Below are 11,526 nucleotides of genomic sequence, written 5' to 3'. Positions count from 1 at the left end.
AGGGCTCAGGGGTGCTGTTTGGGGGAACCAGGAGAGAAGAAGGAAAATCACTGTTTCTGGATCAATCTTCTGTATCACAGATGGAAGAACAGGCCTACAGAACACCAGGGCTGGTGTGGCAGAGCTTCCACAAAGCAACTTTTCTGACAGAAACCTAGATGGAAAATTTTGTTTAAGGCATTTTAAAAAAAATAACTTTTGGCCAGGTGTGGTGGTTTAAGCCTATAGTCCCAGCACTTTGGGAGGCTGAGGCAAGAGGATTGCCTGAGCCTGTAAGTTTGAGATCAGCTTGGGCAACTTGGTGAGACCTTGTCTCTACAATAAATCAAAAAATTAGTGAGGTGTGGTACCAGGTGCCTGTAATTTGGGCTACTTGGAAGGCTGAGGTGGAAGGATTGCTGGATCCTAGCAGGTCAACACTGGGGTGGCCATGAGTGTGCCACTGCACTCCAGCCTGGGCAACAGAGTGAGACTCCAACTCAAAAAATAAAAATAAATAAAACATTAAAAAGAACTTTGGATAATTTTTTTCATTTTGAAAATTGTAAATTAACATACCATAAAATTAACTTTTTTTGGAAAAAGAAGTGGTAACTTTTCTTCCTATAAACCCATGAGTCTTATCCCAAGTCACAAGCATAGTCTGTGTGGGTTCAGCTTGGTGAGTCTCTCACATGCCATATTTGATTCTTTTACAGACAGAGTCTTCATTTAGCCTGAATCAAGGTCATCCACCCCACAGACTTTTGTTCACAAGTAATTTTTTTTCCTGCAGTCTCACTCAGTCTACACTACATTCAGCTGATAGCACTATGATATTTTTTCTCAATCCAGGAAGATTTTTTTTTTTTAGATCTTGACTTACTTGACGTCTTGAAAGCCTTTCAACTTTTTTCATTAAAATTGTTTTTGCATGGGGGACTTTCTGACATCAGACAAACTGCCAAGGTTGAAACAAGAAGATATTGAAACCCTAAACAGACCAATAATAATCCAGGAAATTGACTCTATCATAGGAAATCTATCTACAAAAAAAAGAAAACTCTGGACCAGATAGCTTTCCAGCTAAATTCTACAAAACATACAAGTAGGAGGTGCTACTCATCTTATGAAAAGTATTCTGGGCAATTGAGAAAGATGGAACTCTCCCCAAATCATTTTGTGAAGCTAACATCACACTGATAACCCAAACCTGGCAAAGACCCAAGAAGGAAAGAGAATTACAGGCCAATCTCTGTGATGAACATAGATGCAAAAATTCTTAATAAGATTCTAGCATATCGGATCCAACAACACATCTCAAGAATCATCCACCATGACCAAGCAGGCTTCACTCCCAGGATGCAGGGCTGGTTTATCTACAAGACCATAAAAATAATTCAATACATTAACAGATGTAAAAACAAGGACCACGTGATTATAGATCATTGGACACAGAAAAAACTTTCAGCAAAATCCAGCATTCATTCTTGAAAAAAATCCCCGGGACACATAAGCATACACATAGACATGTTAAATTCCTCAAAATAGTAAGAACCATCTGTAATAAACCCACAGTCAACATATTGCTCAATGGGCAGAAGCTGGAAGCATTCCCCCTAAAAACTGGAGCAAGACAAGGCTGCCCACTCTTACTCTTCCTATTCAACATAGTGCTGGAAGTCCTTGCTGCAGCAATCAGGCAAGAGGATATTAGGGGTTTCCAAATAGTAAAAGAAGTTAAGTGATCCCTCTTTGTGGAAGATATGATCCTAAACCTAGAAAACCCAAGGGAGTTTGTTAAAAACCTTGCACTGATAAATTACTTTGGCAAAGTATTGGCCTACAAAATCAACATGCAAAAGACAATTGCATTTCTATACACCAGCAGCAAACAGACAATCAAATAAAAAGCACAATCCCATTCACAATAGCACAAAAAATTGAAATACCTTGGCATCTATCTAACCAGAGAAGTGAAAGACCTTTAAAATGAGAACTATAAAACACTCCTCAAAGAAATCAAAGATGACACAAACAAAGGGGAAAGCATCTCTTGCTCATGGATTGGAAAAATTGATGCTGTCAAGATGTCCATCCTACTCAAGGCAATCTATAGATTCAATGCAATACCCATCAAATTACCAACATCATTCTTCTCAGACCTGGAAATGATAGTACAGAAATCCACATAGAAACAAAATAGAGCACAAATAGCAAAAGCAATCCTCATCAAAAGGAATAAAGTGAAAGGTATCACACTTCCAGACTTTAAACTCTACTGTAAGGCTACAATAATCAAAACAGCCTGGTACTGGTACAAGAACAGGCATATTAACCAATGGAACAGGACAGAGATTCTGGAAGCAGAAACTCGATCTGTCAACCAACTCATCTTTAACAAAGCCATCAATACAACCACTGGGGAGAAGAGATCTTATTTGGCAAATGGTGCCAGGAAAACTGACTGATCACAAGCAGAAGAGTGAAACAGGACCCCTACCTATCACCATATACAAAAATCAACTCTAAATGGATCAAATACCTAAATGTAAAACCCCAAACTATAAAAATTCTAGAAGAAAATGCAGGAAATACTCTTATGCACCTTGGAGTAGGCAACCAATTATTGATCAAATCCCCAAAAGTGTATGCCATAAAAGATAAGATAGACAAGTGGAACCTTATCAAACTGAAAAACTTTTGCACAGCAAAAACATCCAGAGAGTCATGAGACAATGCACAGAATGGGAAAAAATATTTGTCAATTTTGTATCTGACAAAGGCCTAACATCCAGGATTTATAAGGAACACAAATGAGCCAAAAGGAAAAAAACAAAACAGTGCTATTTAAAAATGGGCAGAAGACATGAATAAACACTTCTTAAAAGAAGATATATGAGCAGCCAATAGATGAACATGAAAAAAATGTTCAGCCTCACTAATTATCAGAGAAATGTAAATCAAAACCACATTAAATTACCACCTAACTCCATTATAAGTAGTGACAATTAAGTTCATGAACTCATCCTAGAAAAAGTGTTTCATACCTCATTGCTGAATATCACTATAGTCACCTTCATGGTACTTCCTTTGTGAAGTTATGCATCAATACCAGCATCGAGTCCACTCATCAAAGCCGTTTTGGAACTCTTTTTCTGGAATGGCCATCAGAGCTGTCACTGAATTACCCTCGATGTCCTGAATGTCATCAAAATGTCTTCCTTTCAATATTTCCTTTATTTTTGGGTAAAGAAAAAAGTAATTGGGAACAAGATTAAGTGAGTAGGGAGGGTGTTCCAATATGGTTATTTGTATACTGGCTAAAAACTCCCTCACAGTCAGTGCTGTGTGAGCTGATGCATTGCCATGATGCTAGAGCTCCTTCAGAATCATTTTTGCGTACACATTTCTTATGTCAAGATTTTCAGTTAAGATTTTACTGACTTTCCCTATTGATGTTAATTTGGTCTGCTATGCTTCTCACAGTCAGTCGATGATTTTGATGCACAATTTGATGGATTTTTGCAATGTTTTTGTCAGTTCTGCTCATTACTGGCTATCCTGACCTCTCTTCATCAGTGATACTTTCTCTCCCCTCAGAAAAATGTTTAATCCATTTGTACACTGCTGTTTTCTTCATGGCATTATCCCCATAAACTCGAACCAACATGTTCCTGATTTCACTTCCAATTTTGCCAGGTTTAACAAGAAATTTAATGTTCGTTCATTGCTGTAATTCAAGCTCTGACATTCTCCCAATGGCACACAAACACATGTAGCAATAATAATGAACACCACTCAGCAAGACATTGCCACACATCGACACAAACACAGCTGTGAGACACTGAAATACCAAAGTTATGAAACCTTACTGATTTGTTTGTACAGTGCTGCCAATGTAAGTACACAGTGGCAAATTCATAAACTTAGTTTCCAGACCCTGTAAGAATGATCATCATTAATAAATCAACAAACAACAGATGCTGGTGTAGGCATGGAGAAAAGGAAACATTTCTACATTGTTGGCGGGAATGCAAAATAGTCCAATCTCTATGGAAAATAGTGTGACAATTTCAAAAGGAACTAGAAATTCATCTTGCATACAATTCAGCAATCCCCTTCTGGGAAGGTACCCAGAGGAACACAAATCATTCTACAAAAAAGACACCAGCACACACATGTTTATTGCCACATTATTTGCAATAACAAAAACATGGAATCAACCATGTTGCCCATTGAAAGTAGACTGGATAAAGAAATTGGGGTACATACACATGATGGAACATATACAGCCATGAAGACGGACAAAATCATGGACTTCACAGCAAATTGGATGGAGATGGAGACAATCATACTTAGTGATCTATCAAAGAAACAAAGAACCAAATATCACATGTTCTTACTCATAAGTGGGACCTGAACATTAACCACAATAGCACGAGGGAGGGATTGGCAGTATTCCTGTCAGGGGAGTGGGGGGCAGGGGATGTAACATCACAAAGCATATCTGGTCTGAAACTGGGAAGTGAGAACGAGTTGGAGGTCCAAACTTCACCTGTACGTAGAATACTTATGTACCTAATTCTGACTTGTACCCCACATCTTTATAATAAAGTGAAAAATAAAATTGTTTTTGCATATGTGCAAATTTATTAAATCTGAAAGGGATGTCTTCTCCAACATTTTTCTCATCTGTATCACAGTGTAATTGAAAAATAAAAATTGTATACTTTTGTGGTTGTCATTGCGAAATTACTAAATCAAGCTAATTGATATATCCATCAGCTCATGTGCTTATCACTCTTTGAGGTAAGACCATTTAAGATCTTCTCTCTTAGCAATTTAAAATTATACAATATATTATTATCAACCATAGTCACCACATTGTACAATGAATCTCCAGAACTTATTTATCCTAACTGAAATCTTGTATATATTCCCAGACCAACACCCAGCCCCTGAAAATTATTCTTTTACTCTGCTTCTTTGAGTTCCACATTTTAAGATTCCATGTGTAAGTGAGATCATATGGTATTTGTCTTTCTGTGTCTGACTTTTTCACTTAGCGTAATATTGTCCAGGTTTTTCCTTATTGTCACAAATGGAAGGGTTTCCTTCTTTTAAAGGCTGAATAGTATTCCATTTTGTATGCATGTGCATATATTTCTATACATAGACATTTTCTTTATCCATTTATTTGTTGATGCACACAAGTTAATTTATCTTGACTATGTGAATACTGCTGCAATGAACATGGAAAGACAGATATATCTTTAAAATATTGAGCTTATTTCCATTGTCTATATGCCTAGGAGTGGGATTTCTAGGTCATATAACTGTTAAGATCCAATTTCATGGTTCTGCATGTTTTTCAGGATCATTTATTTAATAGACTACATTGGTTGTTTTTGGCACCTTTTCCAAAGATCAAATGGTAAATGTCTTGAGTTATCTCGGAATTATTTATTCTATTCCATTGGTCCTTATGATTGTTTTATGCCAGTACCATGGGACTTTAATTATGATATCTTTGTGGTATTTTAAAAAATATAGTAGTGTAATGCTTCCAGCTTTGTTCTTTGGGCTCAAGATTTCTTTGGTTATTCAAGAAGTATTGCAAATTTGGGAATTTAAAAAAAAATTTCTGTAAGAAAGTCATTGGTTTTTTAAAAATTTGAATACGTGGGGAACAATTTAGGGTTAGGTATACAAATGGTCATTAGGCAGGTACTCTTGTTGATGAGGTGTGCCCCCCTTCCCCTGGCAGTTTTCAGCTACTGCCTATCCCTTTCTTATAGTATTATGATAATTGTTCAAGGTTCATTTATGAGTGAAAACACATGGTACTCAGTTCTTTGTTTCTGTGACACATCACTCAGTATTATAGATTCTAAGCCCATCCACGTTGCTGTGAAGTTCATAATTTTGTCCTTCTTTATGGCTGTTTAATATTCCATCATGTATATGTACCACATTTTAAAAATTCAGCCCTCTTTTGATGAGCAGCATGGTTGGTTCTGTGTTTTTGCTATTGTAAATAATGCTGCAATAAACATGCGTGTGCAGGCATCTTTTTCATAGAGTAATTTGTATTCCTCTGGGTATATTCTCAGTAGGGAGATTGCAGGGTCATATGGAAGGTCGATTTTTAGATCTTTTAGGGATTGCCAAACTGTTTCCCACAGAGGTTGTACGAGTTTACACTACCAGCAACAGTGTAGAAGTGTTCCCTTTTCCCCACACTCTCTTCAGCATCTGTTGTTTTTTGAGTTATTGATGATGGCCATTCTGACTGGTGTTAGGTGGTATCTCAGTGTGGTTTTAATTGAATTCCTTTGATATTAATGAAGCTGAGCATTTTTCATGTATCTGTTGACTGCTCATATGTCTTCTTTTGAGAAGTGTCTGCTCATATCTTTTACCCATTTTGTAATGAGTTTTTTTTCTTTTTGGCATGTTTGAATTACTTCTAGATCTTAGATGTTAAGCCTTTGTCAGATATACAGTTGGCAAATATTTTTTCCCCAGACTGTGGGCTGTCTCCCTGCTCTCTTGATGGAACTTTGATAAGGAGTGTATAGAATATGCAGATTGCTTTGGATATTATAGACATTTAAAAAAATTAATTCATTCAATCCATGAACATGGATGTCTTTTCATTTATTTATGTCTTCAATTTCTTTCATTGGTGTGTTATACTACATTAATTATAATTTCTTAAATAATTTTATTGCTTAATTGGTTAAATTTATAGTTAAGTATGTTTTGCAGCTGTTATAAATGTTTATTTTCTTTGGCTTCTTGGGGAAAATGATTATACAGAATTGCTACTGATTATTTATTTATTTTAAAGGTGTGGGGTACAATTCAGGATTATGTATATACTTGATCATCATACAGGTAAAGTTTGGGCCTCCCTTTGGTCCCCACTTTGCTTGGTTTGAGATAAAAAATCCTTACTGATGTTGTATGCCCCCCCACCCTAGCAGTATACTGCTACTGCCAATCCCTTTCTGAATAGTATTATGGTAAAAGTTCAGGGGCCAATTATAAGTGAGAACATGTGGTATTCTGTTCTTTGTTTCTGTGATAGATCACTGAGTATGATAGATTCTAAATCCATCCAAGTTGGTGCAAAGTTCATATGTTTGTCCTTCATTATGGCTGCCTAGTATGCCATCATGTATATGTACCACATTTAAAAAAATCCAGTCCAGTTTTGATGGACAGCACAACTGGTTTCATGTTTTTGCTATTGTGAATAGTGCTGCAGTAAACACGCATGTATCTTTTTTGTAGAATGATATTCCCAGTGGGGGGATTGCTGGGTCATTTGGAAGGTCAATTTATAGTTCTTTTAGAAACCACCACACTGTTTTCTAAAGAGGTCATACTAGTTTGCGTTTCCATCAATAGTGTAGAAGCTTTCCTTTTTCTCCACATCCTCATCAGCATCTATTGTTTGTTTTATTAATGATGGGGTTGGGTGGTATCTCAATGTGGTCTTAATTTGCATTTCTCTGATGATGAGTGAGGCTGAGCACTTTTTTATTTGTCTGTTGGCTGCCCATATATCTTCTTTTGAGAACTATCTATTCATGCCTTTTACCCACTTTTTAATGGGGCTGTTTATTTTTTCCTTTTGGCACATTGAGTTACTTGCAGATTCTGGATGTTAGACCTTTGTCATATATACAGTTGGAAAATATTTTTTCTCATTCTGTGGGCTGTCTCCCCACTCTCTTGATGATATCTTTTGCTTTGCAGAAGCTCGTCAGTTTGGTACGGTCCCACTTGTCTATCTTATCTCTTATGGCATGGGCACTTGGGGTTTTGATCAGTTTTTGGTTGCCAGTTCCAATTTTCATAAGGGTGTCTCCTGCATTTTCCAAGGTTCTTATAGTTTGAGGTTTTACATTTAGGTCTTTGATCTATTTAGAGTTTATTTTTGTGTGTGTTTCAATCTTCTGCATGTGGTCAGCCAGTTTTCCCAGCACTATTTACTGAATAAGTTCTCCTCTCCCCAGTGGTTGTTGTTGGAGGCTTTGTCAAAAATGAGTTGGTTGAGAAATTGAGGCTGCTTCCAGAATCTATCCTGTTCCATCGATCTATTCTTGTACCAATACCAGGCTGTTTTGATTACTGTAGCCTTATAGTAAAGTTTAAAGTCTGGAAACATGATACCTTCCACCTTCTTTCTTTTGCTAATGATAGTTTTGGCTATTCATAGTCATTCATGTTTCCACATGAATTTCTGTATTGTTATTTCCAGGTCTGAGAAGAATGATGTTGTTAAGTGCGGGGGTCCAGCATCACAAGGGTCGTGAGATTTCCTGAAGGAGAGACGGATAGGCGAAGGATGAAAATATTATACTTGGACACCTGCTTCCTGAACAGATGATGTTTAATGTTAGTGAAGGGAAGGCTTTTATACCATTTGTAAAGGGGCAAGACAAAGAAAATTCCTTCACATACATATCTTCTAAAAGTTACCATCTAGTGGTCTTAGCAACAAACCAAGATCCCTATAAACATTCAGACAGCAAGTCTTATTCATAAAGCCAACAATGATACTTTCAGTCCAGTGTCCTGAATTACAGTCCTTGAAATGTCTCAAGAAAGTTTCTAAGCATTCATTTCTTCATGTGTCAGGAGTTTTCCCATCTTAGGCTTTTATGTCCTTCAGAGCGTTATAATTGCCTCCCTTGTCCAGATGTCTTTGTTACTTTTCTTCTATCCTGCAGTGCTTGTTTCTAAAGAGAACTCAAGAGAAGCTTTTAGTAATGTTTCCCAGGCCCCCAAGGTTGCTTTCTGTCTTTAGCTAATCTATCATAAAAGTGTCTGATTATTATATTATGAGTTCAGTGAAAACCCACTCTATAAATGTTAACTTAGAGTTTTGACTATTGAATTAAGTAAAAACCTTAACATTAATCTTTATCTTAAGTCAGTGAAAACAGTGTTATAAATCACCTACATAACTCCTAGATAAGTGTTAGAACTTATAATGAATTCATAATGAACTTACTATAAACTTGTGCTTCTAAAAAACCTTATGTCTAAACACTAAACTGCATAATCCTAAATCAAATAAGGAGTGAATATACTTATATCTTTTATTAATTAAGCAATATCTAGTAACTTATAACCAAGTGAAAGAAGGCATTCTTGACGTGCTTCAGAGTTTAACCCTTGCATATGTTAGAAAAGGCCAAACAGCATAGTGGGAAATGGAAAAATAAACCATGATATTTCCAGGTTAGCTGTGAGTTCTTCACATAAGCACGCCATTTTCTTCTTCCACGACTGCACAGAGTTCTTTGGCGGTACCAAACAGCAAAGGTGGAAGACAGAAGGGCCTCAACTTCCTGGGCTCACCCTGCGGCCCGGGGTCTTCAGCCCACCAGGACCCTGTCAATCAGGTGGGCCTCCAAGGCTGGCTCCCAACATCTCCCCCTTTTTTGTTTTTTAATATGAAGCCGTGAAATTCTGTGCTTAGTCGAGGGATGTTATTTTTCAATGATTTGGAGATTACTGGAAGTAAGCATAATAGTAGCAAGATTATTCCTCCACAAATTCCCACATTGATTAATATAGATAATAATGATTTTTGATTGACAAATGAAGAAAAATTGTTAAAGATTGACTGAGCCAATTGGGTGGACTCAAATTGTTTTTCAGCAGAACTAATGTCTTGTACTTCCTGATGAAGTTTGGAGAAATCCAAGCTTATGTCGGAATGGTTCCAAATTCTGGAGATATGATTTTTAATCCTATCCCAGGTATGAATAGACTTGTTCACTTGGAGAGGTGTGACACAAATCCATTTAAACTCTGAATGACATTTCAAGGCCAATTTAACTTTCAAGGTTACAAGTTCTTGTCCTATAATCAAAATAGCCTCTTCTAATGCATCAACTTTACTTTCTAATTTTTGGTCAATAATTTCTTGAGCTGCTAAAGCTAATGAGACATTCTTGGATAACTGATCTGTAAATGTAGCAGTATGTACTTTAGCTAAAGTTATGGCTGAAACTGAAACCGAAGTAGCAATGGCTATTAAAGCTGTAATACCTAAAATTAAAGTTGCTATAAATCTCTTTGGTTGTGACAACAGTGAGTTAACTTCATATTTAAACACTAAACTATATACATCATACCAAAGAGATGGAAGATTTACAGGAACCATCAAATAAGGAGGTCAGAGGAGAATAATAAATCCTTTATATGAATTAGAGAAAGTAAGACAATTAATTAATTTACAATTTATGCAAGTAGTTTGATTTTTTAGCTAAACTAAAACATATTGGAGGAGAACTAGAACAACCTAAAAAGAATAATTATGATTGATTACAGTTTTGACCCACGATGAAAAAAGAGTGGGGCCTTTTAATAAAGAGGAATGATTAGTAAAAACAGTAATCATCTTAGTATCCCATATAACAGGCTGGAACACTGGAGGGTTTGGGATATAAGCCCAATAAGATTTTCCTTTTTTTTGAATAAATACAACCCACCTGGCTTGCTAAATAGCCAGTATAGCAATAAAAACAGTATAGAGAGTAAGAGAAGTAATTTGAAACCAAACCAAGTCCTTTGCTTTACGCATCAGCACTTTCAGCTGTCCCCAAGTTGGTGGTTTGCAGGCTCTTGTGGAAGCAGCAGCCTCTCAACAGCCAGATGTTTTAGTTGAGGAATGAGTTTCTTTTTCCTTGTTGTCAGCTGAGTTAAGGCGGTTTTTTTTCTGCTTTTGGAAGCCCAAATAAGTGAAGTAAACTTTGGGCATTGTGATGATGAAAGGTATGGGAAGCGGTAGCTGCTAGTGAAGGGAAAACAAAAAATTACATAACCTCATTAGTAAGAGCATTGCCTTTAGATAATGGACCAAGGAAGGGTAGAATGAGTATGTGTTGGGAGCCAACATCTATAGCTACATGGCTGAGGCCTGTAAAGGCCCATCTGGAAGATCGCCTCTGACATAGGATATCAGTTATACCTATAATATTGGCGTGTGATTAGTGACCAGTGTGCATACATGGCAGTAAAACTTATAAGTAAATCTCAATACACCTGATGGAAAGTGCATAGCAGAATTATTTCTCTCTGTCTTTCTAAGTTTTACTTCTTTCTAGATATTTTTTAACTTCTATTTCCTGGTAGACTGGGTAGTCAGCTCTTGTTCCCGAAAGCTGTTTCTCCTAGGGCTAAGATTAGAAACTAAATTACCATGATAGTTTTGTCACCCTGCCCCTAGCCAGGCAGAACATTTTCTTTTGTTTCGTTAATTACCGAAACTCTGTCTGCTTCAGCCCATGGCCGCCATCTTGGCAGCCCTGCATTTCCTTGTTCAAGAGTGTGACAGCTACTATTTGATTTTTAGAGTAGACTTGTTAGGATAAAATATATACATATACACTCATAGCTGTGTAAATCTATGCTTGCTGTTTTGTTTCCTTTTGCTACATTATTCAAGTGTAATAGTTACTATACAATTTATAAAAGAATTAACAATAAGGTGTTAGCTTAATAGGATATAGCATAGTA

The sequence above is a fragment of the Carlito syrichta genome, unplaced genomic scaffold (assembly GCF_000164805.1).
Source record: "Carlito syrichta isolate Samal-C Ts95f unplaced genomic scaffold, Tarsius_syrichta-2.0.1 Scaffold303262, whole genome shotgun sequence".
In the NCBI taxonomy this organism is placed as follows: Eukaryota; Metazoa; Chordata; class Mammalia; order Primates; family Tarsiidae; genus Carlito; species Carlito syrichta.
Note: the sequence above shows the minus strand (reverse complement) of the source record.